The sequence below is a fragment of the Schistocerca serialis genome, chromosome 3, assembly GCF_023864345.2.
Source record: "Schistocerca serialis cubense isolate TAMUIC-IGC-003099 chromosome 3, iqSchSeri2.2, whole genome shotgun sequence".
Lineage (NCBI taxonomy): Eukaryota > Metazoa > Arthropoda > Insecta > Orthoptera > Acrididae > Schistocerca > Schistocerca serialis.
The window spans coordinates 440,332,528-440,350,945 of NC_064640.1; positions in this window are offsets into that span (position 1 = coordinate 440,332,528).

Consider the following 18,418-nt stretch of genomic DNA (forward strand, 5'->3'; position numbering starts at 1 on the left):
GCAGCAGGAGCGTTTTTCAACCCAAATGGTATTCTGCGATACTGAAAGTGACCAAGGCTTATTGTAAAGGCCGTCTTCAGTCTATCCTCTGGACTTACTTCTATCTGATGGTACCCACTCTTTAGATATAGTGTCGAAAAATATTTACACCGACCTAGATTGTCCAATGTTTCCGTGATGTTTGGTATTGGATACGCATCTGTTACAGTTCGTGCGTTCAAAAAACGATAGTCAAAACAAAACCTATACTTTTTAGTACCGTCCAATGACTTCTTAGGAACTACCACTATGTTGGCAGACCACGGGCTTTCACTGTTCTCTATAACAGCGTCCCTTAGCTGTTGATTAATAAATTCTTCCACTAGCGGTTGTAGGTGTTTCGCTATCCTGTATGGTTTTCTATAGACGGCGGACTATCGCCTGTCGGTATACGGTGCTGTGTAATAGGAGTTGCTGGTAATGGACCTTCTCAATTAAACAAATCTAAATACTCTAATAACAAAGCTTCCATAGCTTTCCGATCACCATTCTCCAAGTGACGACTCTTATCACTTAGTACAGATGCCTTGACGGTTTGCTTGACGTTATAATCACCTTGGGATTCACCTATATCCTCATCGTCGAGTATTTCCAAACTTGCTACCACTAAACCCTTTGGGAGATCCACTTCAACTGCCCCAAAATTATCTACACTGGCCGGAATCATCAGTTCCCCATTTATATCCGTTACGCGCGCAACGCTCCTCCTAATAAAACAATGCATTTCATCCAATGCTTCATTGCTCTGCAGTGGCTCCACCACACATAGTCTCTGCTGTGGTACATCGGTACCTACTGACAACCAAACTAATTTCCCTGTACCCGAAGGCACTTTGACATGCGTAATCATCATTAATGCCCTTTTACACGGTTCAATTGGTGACATCTTAGCAACGGATGCACCTCGCGACGTAGAAACATTTACAGTTGTTGTATCCACTGAAAACAAGTTTCCACTAAGTTCAACTGTACGCTGTGAAAGACTAATTTTGGCATGGTGTTTATCGAAGAGGTCCAGTCCGAGAATCACAGAATACCCTTGTCCCACAGTTGGCAACACTTCCATTTGCTCTCCGAACTCTACAGTTCCAATCTTAAAAACGAGCTGTGTTGTACCCAATGATTGCAACTCATTATTCCCTACTCAACGTAATCTATACCTAGGAGTACCTAGTCTTCCCCTACCCACGAGATCTAGACTAGCAACAGATACATGTGCCCCAGTATCAATCAAAAACTTACATCTGTTATTCCTTACAACACCCATCAAGCAACAATCCGTCTCTGTACTAGTTTTCACCGTACTTCTGCTTACCGGGAATGTCTTCCGACGGATGTAACACTCCCGTTCCCGTTTAACGCTTTTTCCTGTTTATTCCCGTTACCATTCTGCTTACTACGACACTCATTCGCCTTGTGACCGAAGCGTTTACAAGCATAGCACTGCGGTTGTCTGCATTGAGCCTTCACGTGACCTTTCCTCCCACAACGGTAACAATTCCTCTCCGACGCAAAGATGCGTTTATCATTGCGACCTCTTGTTGCAATGTCTATCTCCTGCAGATGCGTTGCAATACGCAGTGCTGCAGTTAAATCCCCAGGATTCTCCATCCTAACCCTACGAGAAAATTCTGCAGGAATTCCCCTGAGGAATACATCGAGGGCTCTGTTTTAGTAATACACGATCCGCATCAGGATTACCCGATCATTCATAGGTCTGCAAATTAATTTTCCGTTTCCTATCTCAAAAAGACTTCACTGTCTCATTCTTCTGCGCCAAATTAGCTAACTTCTCCCTAAAAAATTTTACACTATTCTGCTTACGATATCTTTGTCGTAACCCATCTGCCAATTCTTCAAACGTGCTCGCCTTACTAAGCGTCCCATGGTACATCACAAACGTCTTGGCTTCCCCTGCAAGTCGCAAATTTGCCACACGTAACGTAGTTACGTCCGACCAGTTGTTCATTGCAGCTGTTGCCAAAACATCGTTAATGAACGCTGTGACATCCTCTGTTGTTTTACCCGAGAAAGGCGTGATCAGGCTAGCTACTGAAGAATATATTGCAAGGTTGGACATTGCTACTGACTTGCACTCACTTGAACCCATTTGCGACTCTTCCACCGAACGCAAGGTCTCCATTTGCGTCATTAATTCTACATGACTTAACTTATGCTGTGCATTCTCTTCTAACAATTTTGAGACTTGCTCCGTCAGAGCAGCTATACTCACTTCAGTACTAACGGATCTTGTTTCTGGCATGATTTGTGCAAATTACCAAGAACTTACTCTATACTGAATTTACTCCTCAGGACAATAACTACATTAGCTACTCAACTCCTTTGTCACAGTTGAGCACTACACACAAGAAGACAAACAAGACTCACAATGCACAACTAAACAAAATTAATCCTTCCGCCTTGTTATTGCCCAGCAACACTCTCTATAATTGTGCGCTACGTGACCAAACCGTCTACAAATTGAACATTCTACTGGTACAAACTTCGTGCATGGCTCCCCATGCCCCGTTAAATTACACATAGTACATCTGACTGGTACCAAGTACGTTTCCCAACTGTTTCCCTTAAACTCAGATATATCTGCTGTTTCTGCAGGTCTCACAAAGTGCACTCCCAACAAAGAACATGCATCTATAGTTATCAACAAAAATCGCCTCGTGCACTTACCACAAGGCTGCGTAGAGTCGACAGGTCTGAATGCAACACTGTGGTGTCAGTCCTGCAGTGGCGGTGTCGACGACTCCAGGTACCACATCTGCAGGCCAGTGCTGTAGTGGGTGGTTCGAACACTTCTGATACCAAATCCATAGGCGGTGGGCGCAAGGACTTCTGACACCAAATCTGTAGGCGCCCCGGTGGTCCCGGTCGCCTACTGTGGACAGGAAGCCGAGCGGTGATCTCTCCAGTTGTCAGGATGCTAGGAAATGACTGTGGACGCGTCAGAAACGCCAAAGAAACATTATTAATTCATGACACCTTTATTCCTGCCGAGTACAATGTGGCCCGCATAACACAGGCTGGCTGAGCTTGGTGATATCAACGACCTTCCCCGGGTCCTCGCTGACTCGGAGCGATGACACCAGCTCCGGGCCGCACCAGTCTTGCTAGTGCAGCGCCGCGTGCTGTGACGTAGTGGTGGAATGCCCTACAGTACTCATACATTAATGGGGATTTTCGCCTTATTGAGAGATAACTGCCAGTCATTACACCACGCATTTATTTTCTGCAAATCCTCATTGGTTTATTCACAACTTTCGTGTGATATTACTTTCCTGTAGACTACAGCATCACCGGAAAACAGTCTAATGCCACTGTCAATACCATCAACAAGATCGTTTATGTAAATCGTAAAAAGCAGCGGACCTATTACGCTGCCCTGGGGCACACCTGAAATTACACTTGTTTCTGTTGAAGTCACCCCATTCAGGACGACATACTGCTCCCTGTCCGTTAGAAAACTTTCTATTCAACCATGTCATCAGATAGACCGTAAGCGCGCACTTTTTGGAGCAGTCGACAGTGCGGTACTGAGTCGAACGCCTTTCGAAAGTCGCGAAATAGGCATCAACCTGGGAGTCGGTATCTAGTGCCCGTTGTACATCATGCACAAAGAGGACCAGGTCTGTCTCGCATGACCGCTGTTTCCTAAAACCGTGCTGGTTTCTGCAGATGAGCTTCTCAGAGTCTAGAAAGGTCATTATGTCTGAACACAAAATGTGTTCCATGATTCTACAACAAATCAATGTCAGTGAAATTGGCCGGTAATTATGTGCATCCGATTTTCTACCCTTTTTATAGATTGCTATGACCTGGGCTTTCTTCCAGTCCTGTGGAACGTTCCGCTGTTCCAATGATCTCTGATGGATGATGGATAAGAATGGTGCTATATTTGTAGCATAGTCATCATATAATCTTCGGGGATACCATCTGGGCCACATACCTTCCTGGCATCTAAGGATCTTAATTGTTTTACAATCCCAGATACACTAACCACTGTATCAGCCATCCTTGCATTTGTTCGATAACTGATAGGGGGAATGGTGCTGCAGTCCTCTACTGTAAACAAGTTTTTGAAAGCTAGGCTTAGAATTTCGGCCTTCTATTTATCATCATCAGTTACATTACCCATACTGTCAGCAAGAGAAGGTATTGAATTATTTGTAGCGTTCATAGATTTTACGTACGACCAAAATTTTTTGGGCTTATTTTTAGAATCTGCAGATAAAATATTGCTTTCAAATTCGTTAAAAGAATCTCCCATTGTACTTCTGACAGCTGCCATCATTTCGCGTAATTTCTGTTTGTCAGTGGGCCAGTGACTACGTTTAAAACGACTGTGCAAAATTCTCTGCTTTCTCAGAAACTTCCTAATATGTTTGTTGTACCAGGTTGGATCCCTTTCCTCCCCTATATTTTTGCTAGGCACATACTTCTCTAGCACACGGTGGACAATACCTTTAAATTCCGACCAAAGATGCTCAATATCTTTGTGTCCCGCGGTGAATGCTTGGAACTGACTATGAAGATATTCATTAATGACACTTTTATTTGCTTTCCCAAACAAGAAAACTCTATTTTTTTTGTGCAACTTCCACTGACATAGAAGCCACAACGACGTTATGATCGCTAATACCCTCTTCTAGATTAACTTGCTCAAGAAGATCAGGTCTGTTTGTCGCCAAGATATCTAATATGTTTCCATCTCGAGTTGGTTTTCCAACCAATTGCTCAAGGTTGTATGTTGAGAGAGCTCCTAGAATAACTTTTTCTTTGCTTCTGCCCCCTGTGATAAACGTGTAATTTTCCCAGTCAATGGATGCCAGATTAAAGTCTCCACCTACAACTAATGGATAATTTCGATATTTATTTCCTATGTTCTCAAGACTTTCCCTGAAACGTTCTGCGACGTTTGTTGTGGATGCTGGTGGTCTATAGAAGCATCCTAATACAATAGTCAATCCTTGTCTGATTGACAGCTTTATCCAGACTATTTCATAGCTTTTTATGTCTTGTTTCAACCAGCTTTCTGTACCTAACACAATATTGGCATTGCTATAGTTTATTTGGGAGAGTAACTAGGGGATCTTGCTACATACACTTGGACAATTTACTAACATGAGATTAAGCATATTTAAATCCTTTTGAATGACCTGTTTAGGTGAACTAATAATTTTTACAGTTGGCACACCCACATCAGTGACCTGAACTGCTAATTTTTTAGGCCAACGGTTTGTTTCTCGTGCGGAGGAACCTAAATCCAAAAACCCCCATGTGTATGCCACAAGTACTGCTATCCATGTAGCTGCTTCCTGTGTGTAGTGCACCCCTGAGTTATTGAGGGGCGTTCTACAACATTCCACCCCATAGCGTAAGTCGAGGAAGCTACAACAATTTTCATCACAGAGTCGACGTAGCCTCTGGTTTAGATTCTCCACTGCAAACCAGATGACTCCAGTCCACCCTGGGTACGATGCTGCAGATCGTCAGCTTGGCTACCACTCCTCGAGAGATGGAGGCCGCCTTCACCAGTTTAGCCAGCCGTTGAAAGGACCCAAGGATTTCATTGGAACCCCGACTACAGGCATTGTTGGTGTCGACATGTGCAACAATCTGTAGCTGGCTGCAACCCGCACGCTCGATAGCCACCGGAAGAGCCTCTTCCACATCCAGGACAACGGCACCGGCAAGCACACCGAGTGGGCGTTGGACTTCTTCGCCGCCCTAGCCACTATGTTCCTGAGGGGCTCCATGACCCGTCTAACATTGGAACTCCCAATAACTAACAAACCCCTACCCCCACGCACCTGTCTGGACCTTGCTGAAGGAGTGGCCGCTATCCTAGCAGAAAGTGCATTCTGATCTGGCTCAGCCTCCCCCCCCCCCCAGCATCAGATAGCACACTGACTCTATTAGCAAAGTGCATGGGAGTTGGTAGGAACCTGTGTCCCCCACGCAGCCTTCGCCTTGAGGCTCGAGACCTCGACACAGTCCACCACCCACACTGAGGTGAGAGTGGGCCGGCCGGCTCTGTGGCACCTGAGGTCGGCTCAGTGACAGAGAGCTGTGATATCCCCCCCCCCCCCCCCCCCCTGCACATTTAGTAGAGCAGAGGCTGCCCCAGGCACCCCATCCCCACCACACCTCAAGGTGGCACTCTGGAGTTTGTTGACTGTGGCCAACAAAGCTTTCAGCTGCGTTTGGACTATGGTGTCTGGTATACTTTCTCATCACAGTTTCTGTTTTAATAATTTCCCATGCAGCTTTGCATTTATTCACTGAGTTCAGTATATATCATCTGCTTTGCACCTAGCTGCCTTGATTTCAGACCTGTAAATGTTTTTCACTTTCATATACATTTTCTTGTCAACATTATTGTGCTTGGACCTATCATGATAGAGTAGCATTATGATTCTTATTCTACTTAGATGTGGACTGTACCAACTTTTTAGATTTTGTGGTTTGGTGTAACAATTTTGCTTTGATATTTTCTTGCAGCATTTAGGACAACATGCTTCAAACATTTCAGTTAACAGTTCTAGAAAATTGTTGGTAGATTCATTTGCAACTGCAGTGGTTATTATTTTATCCCATTTTATTAAATTCAGTTTACTTATCAGCTTGCTTAGTGTTGATTTGTTAATTGGTCTTTTTTTACAGTTTGTGGAAGTTACAGTTGCTTTACTGCTAAGAGTTTGTCTGAGCCATAGTCCCTCATGATCTGAAGTGCCTAGCTTCATTGTGTTGAATTCTGTTTTGTTTAGATGAAAATTACAAATTATGTTATCTAGACATGCTTCCTGTCTTGTGGGTTTGGCATTTCTGCAACTGAAGTTAAGGGATCTTAATGTATTTAGCAAGTGATCAACCTTTCTATTCTTAAACCTAATGTCTGTATTGATATAACCAAATATTAGTATTCTGTAATCTTTGTCTTTGAGTAGCAAGAGTATCAGTTTCTCCAGAAGTTCCACCAACAGGTCTTCATTGTGTTTTGGGGGACGGTGTACTGAAGCTATTATATTTTTACTGTTTTGGCAACATTATGGCTGCAATTTCAAATTTTGCTTCTATGCACAGTCCACTTACATCTATAACTTCATAGATTAGGTTCACACTATTTTTAGCATATATAGATACATCACCATGTTCAATACTTGTTCTACAGTAGCTGATTGCCAATTCATATCCAAATGGTACGCTTAATTTTAGTTCCTCATTGCTAAGCCAGCGTTTATTTACTGAAATCGCAGTGCAGTTTAAGTTTTCCAGCCAATACTCAAGTTCATTAAGTTTGTTCTTAAGAGACTGCACATTAATATGTAAGAACATTACACTTGTACTTACCTTACTGTGATTTTCCTGAAGCCCTTCAGCAAAAAATCATTGAAATGGGATGGAACTGCTGCTTTCCCCTTCCTCAGTAAACAACCATCCGATGAGTTTTCCAATGTTGACTGCTCCTTCAGATGGCATGGTAGTAAAGTTCTTGTCTTGTTAAGGGGGTTAGTTGCTCTTATTACTTCTGCCAGTGTTGATGTTGCATTTTCCATTATTGGTGTTGATTATTTTCTTGTTGCCTGTGTTTCTGATAATATAATTCTCGGGTTGCTTCTGCCACTGGTGACTATGGATCTGCTGCTGTTGCAAATGGTGGTTGTGGTTCTGCTGTTGACTGGGATGATGATGACATTGCTTGCCCCAGTACCGCTGTTAATGCAGCATCTGCTTCTATTTTTGTTGATTTAGTGTGGTCTATCTCATTGTTGGAACGTGACGGTCCAGTTCTTCTATCTTCCTGGTTTTTTGATTCTATATGTTACGACTTCTGCCCCAATTGTTAGCAGCAGACACAGTGGCTGAGCCAAAGACTGAGATGGCGTGGAGTTTTACAATTATTTATTGAACTTTCTCTACAATTTCTCCCTCGTCGTCACTGCCCAGCCCTGCGGATTCCTCCTCCTGGCTGCTGCTGTGTAGATTCTCCGACAATGCGCGCAACGCGCGCCGCTGATCGCACTCGGGAGCCTCAGGCCACCAGTGCTCCGCTGAAGCCAGGATGCTCTGTGGTTGAGATGAACTCGTCGCCGCTCGGCGCCCCAGTAGAGGCACGCCCACGGAGCCGCGTTGCTGTGAGGTCAGCTGCCGATGCCTGCTGCACCGGCGGCTGGGAAGCCGTCAGTTGCGATGTCCGCGAGGTCCCATCATGGACGGACCATGCACCGTGAAGTCCGGGCGTCAGTCCCCGGCGGCGCCTGTGACCAAGACTGCACTGCGGCCAGTCCTGCTGGAAGTTCTCGCTGTAGTTAGTCAGCCATGGTGCCGACCGAACTCGGGCCGACCTCCAGAGGTGAAGTTGACATCTGGCGGCGAATGGATGATTCCTGCGAGCTGGAACAGACTTCTGGAATCGTCACCTACGAAGATTGAACATTCGGACACGGACCACGTCCGTCCCCAGATCCGAACTGCTTCCTAATGTCTTCTGTCTGTTGCTGCCTGCGCTCCACTATTTATATCCCGCAGGGGGACTTTTTTACCCACGATGTTAGCTTTTTGTTATTACTCCCGCAGTATATTGCAGCGTAACTTAGCGTGCTGGCCTCACTTCCCCTTGCTCAGCACTCTCCAGGCTTCGCTCGGCACTCGGTCTGTGTGCATCCTTGTGTCAGCCTGTTGGTAGACTGCTGCTGTCAGCAAGGTTATCTGTGCATGCTTACTTCGCAACGCCTCAGTCACCGGTGTGCCTTTGTTGTGCCATTCTCCACTGCGTGAAGCAATGATTACTACATGTGGCTGCAGCATATAGAAGATTTTTCTACTTCTGGCATGATGGTTACTGCTCTGTTGTTTCCCATAACTCCTTTTCGGTTGTTATTGCATAGTTTAATTTTCTGCATAATTTCTTTCTTTCTCTTTTGTTTATATGCAATCCTTGACATGTGAAATCTTGTCTTCTTAGGAATCTGTTTACATCAAGTACAGTGACATGATTATATTGTTCACGTGGTTTTACAGTGTACTTGTTCAGCTGATATATGACATAATTTATCTGTACCCTGTCTTGCTGGTATGGAATTGGACACAGAATCACCCTTGTGTGTAACGTATTCCTGATTAACTCCTCTAAAGCATTTCTGAAATTACAGGTCATCTTCCAGTTTCTGCTGTCATTTGATCCAGCACAGACTATTAGAGTGCCTTCTTTCCCTAGGTGTTTAATTTTGCTGTGAATGTCTCTAGTAACTTCGTTAAATAACGCACCTGGTTTAACAAAGGGCGTTACAGAGAGCATTTCTTGTGATAATTAATTTAACAGGCTTGCAAAGTTTCTGCCGTTTTCGTCAGTCAACATAAGAACTTTTGTTTCTGGCCTAGTTGTATTAAATTGGTTCCTGTTTCCTTTCGCTACTAATTCCATTTCTGTTGGTGCAATATTTACTTTTACCGGCTCGTGTGATGTAACAGAATTATCGGAACATTCAGCAGTGTCGTTTTTTGTTTTTCCTTTTGTAAATTTGCTCTATATTTTCGGTCATCTGAAGGAATCGACGCACTGTTTGTCGCACTCATACAGTTTAACTGTTCTTTTAGAGCGTTTAAACTATCAGGAAGATGTGCAATTAAAGCATCCACTCGTGAAATTTCGTCTTTCATACGTTGTTGGCAAATTTCGTCTTGAGTATTACCTTGTACCATTTTATTGTGTATTTGTTTAGTTTCGAGCCGTTGATTTCATTCTGTGCCTTGCGCCGACCGATTTACATACCGTGCATCCTCCCTTTGACAGGCATCTTCATATCCTTAGAACAGCAGGAGATATGCATTTCATGTCAGCGTGTGGCGATAACGGATCAGAGGGTATCACAGAATGTAACTGTACTTTCCAAAACAGCACCTCCTCGAACCGCGACTCGGCTAGATCCGACGGTTTTCAATTACAATTCTTTGATCCGTCTCCCCTAAATTTACTGTGCGCGGAATTTTAAATTTACTGGAACCATGGATACTTTACTTTTCTTCAATTCGACTGAAAAATAATTGCATTCACACGTGCAAGTAATTATCCAAAATCTACAACATACGAATGATCACGTATTAGCCAAAATGAAACAGATTACCACTTATAAAATATTCTCCTAAATAAACTGAACATCTCGTGACGTGCCGGCCGATGTGGCCGAGCGGTTCTAGGCGCTACAGTCTGGATCCGCGCGACCGCTACGGTCGCAAAAAAAAAATGGTTCAAATGGCTCTGAGCACTATGTGACTTAACTTCTGAGGTCATCAGTCCCTTAGAACTTAGAACTACTTAAACCTAACTAACCTAAGGACATCACACACATCCATGCCCGAGGCAGGATTCGAACCTGCGACCGTAGCGGTCGCGCGGTTCCAGACTGTAGCGCCTAGATCCGCTGGGCCACATCGGTCGGCGCTACGGTCGCAGGTTCGAATCCTGCCTCGGGCACGGATGTGTGTGATGTCCTTAGGTTAAGTCCCATACTGCTCAGAGCCATTTGAACCATTTTTTTTAACTCGTGACGTGTTTCTCCCAGCTAATGCAATTGAGGGTAAAGCATAGCGCGCAAAACTCATTGGGAGAGCACAATAAATAGTGTGAGTAAAATGTAGAACAAGAAAAAATGCAAATTTAGGTAAACACTTACAGTCTACATAAACAAAGAAACATTGGCAATTAAAATTAATGAAAATATACAAGAACGGTTTAACTCTTCTCTCATTGGTATTAGTAACTATTATTTGCAGGAATGACTGTGTCGGAAATTGATGGTTGGCAAAGTTATTGTGTTTATGAAGAGAAGTAATTAAATGAATGAAACCTAGTTTTAACTGCTGTTCTGAATGTTATTGAATATAAAACGGAACAGTATTACAGTATCACAATTTACGATTACGTAAAATGAATGACCAAGAAAAGTGACTGTTGTTTTTATATAAAGAGTTTTTACATCACTGATTAGAACTATGTAGTTTGCGGTGTCTCGTAACCAATGTTCCTTCAAAACAGTTTCCACATAACTGTTGCGGCAGGCGAGTTATCGCATATCTGCCTCGTTAGCCCTTGAGCCTTGAGCGTGTAATCCAATAATTGGTGTCATCTTGCTGATCTACTTGATCGTGAGCGACAGTTGTGAATGTAACAGGTATGCTTGGTGTTTGCTGAGTTAATTCCAATTAACATATCTGTACGCAACGACGAGGATAAAAACACTGCAAGAGGCGACTATTGGGAGGGCGTAAGTAGAGGTGGTGCTGAGTCAGGAGGCACTCTCCAGTTCACACCTTACCAATTTTCCTCAGAAGGATGGTAGTGACCTGTGGTCGCCGGTAGGCTCAGTGGAGGAAGGTTCACCGTTAGTTATTTATTTCCATAAAAAATACAGGTAGCGTCTCGACTCGTGTTTGGCATCGTCTGTCAGTACCCGCTGAGGAATCGCGTCGGAAGCGGCCTTCAGCCCGCTCAAGGCAGCAGACATCACAAACTTCGTTCCAGCCGGCTGCTGCACTGGCGGTTCGTTGCCTGCGGTGGCCCCGGCAATGGCTGCACCACGACGCCGGCGCTGGTATTGAACTTTACACACGCCGACGTGGGGGGTGCTCTGTCCCCTCCCAGTCACCACCCGTCTTCGTCATCCGTCGTGTCACGATGATGGTTGCTGTGTAGCCTTGAAGTTCGACGATATTGGCCTGCCGTTCAGGTAGGACTTATTCAGTCCGTTGGAATGTCAGGAACGCTGGTGTCCTGATCTTGGTGCGATGAACAGACTTCCAGGTCCTCCCGTCTGCGATGGAGGCAGACTGTGGTGTTGAACTCTGAGACGGGCGATTGTGGCGAGGTAGTCATCTCTCCCTGTAGCAGCTGTTGTTGTCCATAGTGTGCGGGAGACCTACAACAGACTTATACCAGACGCGACTTCTCAGCAATCAAGGCAAAGGGTGTGAAAGTCAGTACGTCGTAGATCTGTCTGACCGACTGCCTTACGAGCTAAACATCACTACACTTATCAAGATCTTCTATTGACAGAACTACGTGCATTTCACGTTGTTTAGATACAGGTACTACTTCATTAAGCGAAAATTTAGTCCCTCTGTTAATAAGAATCCATCTAACTGGATATGCATGAATTGTATAACACTCAAATTGTGACCCAAAGCTGTTTATGGGGATTTGTATAGTAATAAATATACGTAATTTATCAGAATAAACGTTAACTGTGGAAACCTGACAGCGAAATGTCTTTTACAGAAGTAACATGCTGCAGACCTATGGGAAATTTCTTTTTCGCTTTCAATAGCTCTTGCAAAAATTTTTCTTGTGTTAGCACTCCAGCGCTTAATTGTTTTTGTGTAGCATGGTGAATAGATTCTTTCCAGTCCTATTCTAGCATCACTTATGCGGTTTACTTAGTCCCTCATTGGCCTATCTATGCCGGCTTTGCTGTCCAATGTTTTCAGATGATTTTGTATTATACCTAAATCCTTATTTACTGTAATCATTGTACCATTAGCATACAGATGCAATTCCATTGTTATTTAGTGCATTGTGCACTGTTATGTTTAACAATCATTGCTCCATATCCATAATTTGCGTCGTATGCCAATCCACTATTGTTTCTGTACGTCTAGCTACTTCTTGCACTTGGCCTTTTGTACTATTCAAACTTGAAATATCATCACTATCTATTGTGCCAAACACGATTTTTAGTAGTTTCCCACCAGCATTCAGCCATCTCCTCTTCCTCCTGTTACGACGTCTGCACCACTTGTTAGCAGCAGACACAGTGGCTGCGCCAAAGACTGAGACGGTGTGGAGTTTTACAATTATTTATTGAACTTTCTTTACAATTTCCCCCTCGTCGTCGCTGCCCAGCCCTGCGGATCCCTCCACCTCGCTGCTGCTGTGTAGATTCTTCGACAATACGCGCAACGCGTGCCGCTAATCGCACTTGGTAGCCTCAGGCCACCAGTGCTCCGCTGAAGCCAGGATGCTCTGTGGTTGAGATGAACTCACCGCTGCTCGGCGCGCCAGTACGGGCACGCCCACGGAGCTGCGTCTCTGTGAGGTCAGCTGCCGACGCCTGCTGCACAGGCGGCTGGCAAGCCATCAGTCGCGATGTCTGCGAGGTCCTGTCATGGATGGACCACGCGCCGTGGGGCCAGGTTGCCGTGAAGTCCGGGCGTCAGTCCCCGGCGGCGCCTGTGACCAAGACTGCACTGCGGCCGGTCCTGCTGGAAGTTCTCGCTGTAGCCAGTCAGCCATGGTGCCGACCGAACTCGGGCCGATCTCCAGAGGTGAAGTTGACATCTGGCGGTGAACGGATTACCCCTGCGAGCTGGAACAGACTTCTGGAATCGTCACCTTCGAAGATTGAACGTTCGGACACGGACCACGTCCGTCCTCAGATCCGAACTGCTTCCTAATGGCTTCTGCCTGTTGCTGCCTGCGCTCCACTATTTATATCCGGCAGGAGGACGTTTTCCACCTATGGTGGTAGATTTTTGTTTTTACTCCCGCAGTATATTGCAGCGTAACTTAGCATGCTGGCCTCACTTCCCCATACTCAACACTCTCCAGGCTTCGCTCGGCACTTGGTCTGTGTTTGTCCTTGAATCAGCCTGTTGGTAGACTGCTGCTGTCAGCAAGGCTATCTGTGCATGCTTATTTGGGGTACATGCGAAAAGTCACTTGACAGCTCACAGTTTTCTATGTCTACCACAAAACCACTACCTTGTATCTTTTGGGTAAAGGGGGAGAAGGACTTGTTACACATGAAGGTCAGGTCAATTGTTGAGTTGAAAGAGTAGATGATACCTTCTGCAAACCGTTGTAGGAAGGATTGAGTGAGTGTTTTCAGGTTCCTGGGACAGTAGTTCTGGGGTTGAACATTCATGAAAAGATCTCTCTCACAGCTGTATACACGACTGCCGAAAAATATGATATGCGAAGGAAAACAAGTTTTTTTGTTTGCATCTTCAGTCCTGACTAATTAAAAAGTACTCCCACAGGTGGTACTGAACATAGGTATGGAGGGGCGCCCAAAATACTGGATAGGTATACACACGGTAAACTTCAAAGTGATTTCTGGAGTCTGCTAACAGAATGATGACAATTAGAGCCAATTCATTGTCCATCATGACTGCATCTACATCACTCAATTGGTAGTAGAAATACAAATTTTGCATATTGACAGGTAGGTTCATAGTCGCAGGATTAGTTAGTTTCCTTTCCATAGCTATTAGCAATGCCAAAAAATCTTTAGGATGCAGCAAAACACTGCTCAAATGACTAGCTGAGCTAGTTTCAATGGCCTGCCTCAGATTAGAAGCATCTAGTCGTGCATTTGACAAACTATCGGTAATCCTAAACAACAAAGTATTTAATTCTGCATGGTCCCTTTGGACTCTTGTAATATCATTGTACAGATCCCTAAAATGAGCTATGAACTGCTTAAGAACCTTACCAATGAACACGGTATTATTAGTAATTGTCTGCTGCATATCGCGTAGTATCACTAAATGTTCGGAGAGTTCTTTAGCATTGGAATGTACTTCTTCCTCTAGCTGCTCTAACTTGTTAATCACGTCAACCAAGTCCCCGTTAGTTAATGTTCCGAAGACAGTTCTGAGTATATTGCCACCAAACTGAAACCAAGCCCGCTTACGTCCAACAAGATTATTGTGGGGTAAAAGATGTAAAAAGCAATCAGTTTCCCTTCTATACGCGGTAAAGGCTACCTTGACTTGGTTTTTAGCCATAACCCAACTATGATACCATGACAGTGGTGGATCCCATATCGTATGGTTGACTGGAATTGCCTCAATGAGGTTCATGAGTTCACTTATGTTCTGAAACTGCTCTTCTACCTCACTTAGGTTATACTTCAAAATAATCTTAAAATTATCACTAGCTACTACCATACTAGTTTGTGGTTCGAAAAGAACACCAGATTGATGCGGAAGGAGTCTAAAAGACAAACAAAACCTAAAATAAAAGCAAGTGATCAAAGCAAAAACAATCGTTATCCTTAAATTTAACATAATGAAGGCAAGAAGTTAGTCTTCTGCAATAAGAACAATGTTAACACTGACTCAGTTGGTTGTTACCAGAATAACACACTTCCACTTCCGCACATACACAATTAGACACTGCACACTGCTGTAAACGACGTATACGCACTTAGCATATGCTTAGCGTTGTCTCGGCCGTAGCAGATACCTTGACGAGGGGGAGCTCAGGGCCGCACCGGGGCGTGTTCGGCGGCGACCTGGCTCCTCAGCATCGAACTGTGGATCTCGGCGTCTGCGGCACACGGCTGTTTACCGTCGGGAGTGCTCTGCGGATGTCTCAGCTGCTTCTGGGGTCTGCCTAGGGGTCGTTCTTCCGGTTCATCAGCTGGTCCTGGCGCTGGATTGCTCAAATATGGCTTTATACTGTTCACGTACACTATGATAGAGCGAAACGGCAATTGGACTTTTAATGTGACCGGGGAGATAATTTCAAGGACCTTATATGGCCTTTTCCAATGCAATTTAAATTTCTTAACGTGACCCTTCTTCAACACGGGGTTACTCAAATAGACTAAGTCTTCAATGCAATACTTAGGTACGACTGCTCCGCGATCGTGTTGCGCGGCCTGCTGCAAAAAGCACTGATGGTTCCGAGCCTTTACATGCTTCCATACTTCCTGCATTTTGCTGGCTAGGTCCCTGACGTGTTCATTGCTGCTGCCTCTTGCTGATGCTGCGAAGTCGAACGGCGAGGTCATTCGCCTGCCATAGACGATTTCGTAAGGGCTGAGCTGCGTGCTGGTATGCACCTTCGTGTTGTAAGCACTCAGTACGAATGGAATGTAGGTGTCCCACGAATCATGTTTGCTGCCTACATAATGACTTACCATTTTCATGAGAGTTCGATGAACCCGTTCCACTCGGCTATTCCCCTCTGGATGAGCTGGCGTGTCCTTAGTTTGTCAATCTTCAGTAACTTGCAGACTTGCTTTAGTAAATCGGAAGTAAAATTGGAACCTTGATCAGTTATTATGGATGAGGGTGAACCATATTTCAATATCCACTCCTTAACAAATACTCGCGCCACAGTCTCAGCACTTAGGTCCAGAATTGGTGTCATTAATAGATATCTCGAGAAATGATCCAAAATAGTCAAAATATAGCGATTCCCATCCTTTGTTTTCAGTAGGGGTCCTACGATGTCGAGCCCTACTCGTTCAAAACGAGTGCTCGTTTCTGGAAGTTCTTGCAGAGGTGTTTTGGTTTTGCCCACATCATTCCATTTATTGCATGAGACACAACGTGAAACGTAGCTGTATGCATCAGTTTTACGATTTGGCCACCAATACAGTTGTGCTATCCGTAGGTTAGTTGCTCTTTTGCCACTATGTCCTGCCAATGGGCTGTCATGACATTGTTCCCGTAGTGCTTCAGGTACGACAACGCGGTGCCCTTTTTCAGTCATCTTGTACAATATCCCATCAACAACTTCAAATTTAGGATCATGATTCCATGACTGACACTGCGTGTCAGCATCTTGTGCATTTATTAATTCCTCTTCCCAGCCGACGGTGAAACATGTTCTGACTTTCCTACTCAATCCGTCCGCATTGCTGTGCAGTTTCCCGGGGCAGTGGACTACCTTGAATTGATACTCACTTAACCATAAAGCCCATCTAGCTAATCGACTGCTGGGGTCTTTTAGGTTGAGTAGCCACTTCAGTGCTGCATGATCCATCACTACCGTGAATTCTCGGCCCACTAAAAAGCATCGGTTGTAGTTTATACCATAGACAAGTGCACATAACTCTTTTTCTGTTGTCGAATAATTGCACTCTTCCTTGTTCAAAAGACGAGAAGCAAATGAAATTGGATGTTCTTCTCCGTCAATTTCCTGCGAAAGTACCGCTCCGACAGCGAAATTACTAGCATCAGTTGCTAGGATGAAGAGTTTCGAGAAATCTGGATAAGCCAATACGGGAGCTGTTGTCAAAGCTGTTTTCAGTGCTTCCACTGCTTGTGAACATTCGGAACTCCACTTGAAAACTGCTCCTTTTTTCAGTAATTGAGTCGTTGGCCATGCTGTCAGCACACCCCTTAATAAATCGTCTGTAGTAGTTCGCTGTGCCTAAGAAAGACTGTAGCTCTTTCACATTCATAGATTCAGGATAGTTCTTCACAGCTTCCACCAATTTAAAATTAGGTTTTACTCCTTCTGCGGTTATCCTGTGTCCCAAATACTCCACTTCAGAAACAGCAAAATGACACTTTGACATAGACAAGGAAAGATTTGCTCTGCGTAGTCTCTCAAAAACAGCTGTCAATCCTTCAGCGTGTTGTTGCATGTCCTGACTGAAGATAATAACATCGTCGAGGTAAACCAGGCATTGTGTGGGGGTTAGTCCTCTGAGGACTGTATCCATCAGACGCTGAAATGTTGCTGGCGCATTCCGTAGACCGAAAGGAAGACGGTTATACTTGTACACACCTGTAGGCGTAATAAACGATGTTTTAGCCCGATCGTCTGGATGTACAGTAAGTTGATTGTAGCCGCTGGTTAGGTCACAAGCAGAAAAGATTTTGCACGAACCAAGATAACCCAACGAGGGTACAGGATCCGGTAATGGATGAATATCCGGTAACATCACAGCATTCAGCTTCCGGTAATCAACACAGAATCGGTACTTCTGTTCTCCTGTAGGCGGTTTCCTTTTTACGATCACGATGGGAGAGGCCCAGGCTGGATCAGACGGCTCTCTATGTTCAATAAACCCGGCTTCCAGTTGTTCTTTAATCATCTCGTCGACTAAGGCTTGTTGGCTATAAGGAATTCTGTATGGTCGTTGAGCGATGGCTGCTGCTCCTCCGGTATGTATTCTATGTTGAACTAATGGAGTTGCTGGACGATTATCCCGCTCACGGAAGAGATCCGATTCAAACGGTTCAAATGGCTCTGAGCACTTTGGGACTTAACATCTATGGTCATCAGTCGAAGACATCCGAGTAGCTAAGTAGCACTGGTAAAATTATTTCCCGATCCTCCGGCGATAAATGGTTTAATTTAGTAACCAGCTCTTGTTCGATTGATCCACGTGCTTCGACAGTTGCCTCTCCTGTATTGACATTCGGTGGATCATAAGTTGCTACTTGTACATCTTTCTCCTTGGTAGGGATTTCTATCACGTCGTGTGGATCTAGGTTCAATACTGTTCCCACAGTAGTTCCGCGTGGTAAATCCGCTTCCGCATTACTCAATCTAGCAATGTTCACTGGAACTCGCAGTTTCCAATGTGGTTCGTCCTCAATAACACTGACAGTTCTTGCTACA